Source organism: Capsicum annuum, chromosome 11 (assembly GCF_002878395.1).
Source record: "Capsicum annuum cultivar UCD-10X-F1 chromosome 11, UCD10Xv1.1, whole genome shotgun sequence".
Classification (NCBI taxonomy): Eukaryota; Viridiplantae; Streptophyta; class Magnoliopsida; order Solanales; family Solanaceae; genus Capsicum; species Capsicum annuum.
The window spans coordinates 66,090,393-66,093,127 of record NC_061121.1 but is presented as its reverse complement, the minus strand read 5'-3'; the positions used below and the strand labels follow the sequence as shown (position 1 = coordinate 66,093,127).

At 24.8% G+C, this 2,735-nt stretch overlaps 1 long non-coding RNA gene across 1 annotated transcript; it reads right to left on the bottom strand.

The window, feature by feature from the left end:
- Positions 1 to 900: 900 nt before the first annotated feature.
- Positions 901 to 1,622, bottom strand: LOC124888674. Its single transcript, XR_007047349.1, has 2 exons — positions 1,415 to 1,622; positions 901 to 1,088 (listed from the first exon to the last, which is right to left on the bottom strand). It is a non-coding gene; the product is annotated as an uncharacterized LOC124888674 (long non-coding RNA).
- Positions 1,623 to 2,735: the final 1,113 nt, after the last annotated feature.

Genomic DNA, 2,735 nt, shown 5'->3' with positions numbered 1-2,735 from the left:
TATGGTCTTATATGCTATTTGTATTCTTCTTTTCTTTTCAAAACAAAAAATTGCGAATAATATTTTAATTTCTTTAATTTTTTCACTCAAATAGTCTATTTTGTTGTTAATTTTTTTAATTCACTGCTTGAACAAAGAGGTGTTAGGATTTTTTTTTTTTTTTTTTAAATAGCCAATAAGTTAAGTGTTAAAGTTATAAGTTGGACATATTCATTATTTTTACTTTTAGCTTCTTCTTTTTTTTTACTTTTTTGACCTAAAAATAAATGTTTAAAAATAAATTTTTCTTCAAACATCAAAAATTAAAATAAAAAAGGAGCTTAAAAGCTAAAAATACGTAAAATAAATTAATTCAAAAACTCTCAAAGTTCTTGAAGTTATTAAATTTTCGTTCTTCAAAATGCTTCTAACGATAATTTTAAACCTCAATATCGAATTTAGGAATTAGGAATGCACTAACATACAAAAAAAATAACATCAAGCACATAATGTTCATTTTAGAATGTTGAGAGAAATATCACAATACAAATTTACAAAATCTAATCATAACTTAACACAATGAAATATGTATATACAACTATAGTCATATGAAAGAAAAAAAAATAATAAAAGGAGGTCATTTCTCTTTCTCAACATTCTAATTTGTCTTATCTATCGTCCTATTCTTGTCGTCATTACGTTTATAAAATACAATTTTAAGAAACAAGAGAAAAAGTATCACAATAAAAATTTACAAAATGTAATCATAAGTTAACATAATTAAATATGTGTGTACAACTATAGTCATATGAAAGAAAAAAAAATAAAAGGAGGTCATTTCTCTTTCTCAACATTCCAATTTGTCTTATCTATCATTCTATTCTTGTCGTCAGTACGTTTCTAAAATACAATTTTAAGAAATAGGAGGGAAAAAATATTTTTAAAATTCATCAATAGAGCACATACATGAATAATAGAGAAGAAGGGTTTGAAAATTAAATAGAAGAAATTACTACAATAATAATTTTATTATAAGACTCTACATCATCTTCTTCTGAATTTGCTTGATTTTCTCTCCTTTTATATCTTGTTCACCTTCTTCCTCATCCCTACAAGAACAAATTAAGAATATAATTATATTAAATTGTTAGTTACTCTAAAATCTTAAATAAAACTTTCAACCTTAAACACCTAAAATAAGATTTTGTAACTTTTAAGTAACCAAAATTAATGTAAAGAAATTAAAAGAATATTCTTACAACTTAATTGATCATAATTTGATTGGTAATTTAGCACTTTAATTTTGTTGGTCTTGAGTTTGTCTAATGAAATTTAATTTTAAAGATGAGTCAAAATTGGCTCTCGAAAAATAAAAAAATACCACAAATATTAAAATGAGAGGAGTATAATTTACAAAATCAAAAAAAATTCCTACCCATAGTTTCTTTACGGCTTTACAAACCATAGTTCTTCACGTGAAATAAATTGTATTATGGGATGATTAGCATGTTCTTCCTCACCCTTATGTATGCTATTGTAATGAAGAAGAGATAAAATAACCTTGAATGAGATTTTTCATGAAACAAAATATGAATTATATAGGCAGAGTGGAGGAATACCATAAGATATTCATAAATTTATAAATTAAACTTTGTGGGGGGGGGGGGGGGGATTATGAACATTTAAAAATAAATTTATAAATTAAATTTTGGGGGTTATGAACATTAAAAAATAAGAGTTATGAATATTATTAAGAGCATAATAATAGAGAATGCAATGAATACGGATGGATATTTTTGTAACTCATAAGATATAATTTTAACAAAATGATTTTAATTTCTAGCAAAACATTTTGAGGAAAACATAAGAGAGAAAAATCTCAAAAATTTGAGAAAAAAAGATAAATAGGTTTTCTTGCATCTAAGAGGTGTCCCATCAACATATTACTTAGCATCCTTTATATATATATATATATATATAGAGAGAGAGAGAGAGAGAGAGAGAGATTAGATAGTTTTGTCAATTGTGAAGGTTATTAATGAAGTGCAAAAAGTCTAAATCACATCCCCAAGATCCTTCACACTTTAATATAATAATGTAAACATAACATATATTTTATTGTAAGTACATATATTCTCTACCACCAGAAGTTTCAAGTGGTTAATGAATCGTCACTTTTGTGTTAGTTATGCAGTACCTCTTTTTTTTGTTGCTAGAGGTTAAAAGAGACGCATCGATTTGAACCATATTTGTAGTATGATTATTATTTTTTCAATTTTTAAAATCTTATATATCTCGCTGCTGTACTTTTTAAATAACTGGGCTCTGATACCATTTGTAGGGGGGTGCGGATATAGTGTGGATAACTAACTTATGAAATAGATTTATTATTTGTATGATGAATCTATTTTTCTTTGTGCGTGGATATTTCTTAAATTTTGTTTCAATATTTTTTAATGATTTATTCTTTTCGTAAGATGTGTTCATTAATTTGTATGGTTTATTATTTTATCCTGTAATAATTGCAGAGTTACAAATTTTTGTATAATAATTTATCCTAACTGTACTGTAATGTATATCTAATTCTAGATTTTCTATGTTATTTATTATCTTGTGTTGTTCTTCTCGTAGTGAGTTTTTTAAATTATATAAACTATCGCATGTACTTTTTCCTAAATTTTCTAAGATTTCTTCTATCCATATTAATTTTTCTCTTAGATTCTCCATTATTTTTCTAATTCGTTTTCTATAATTAA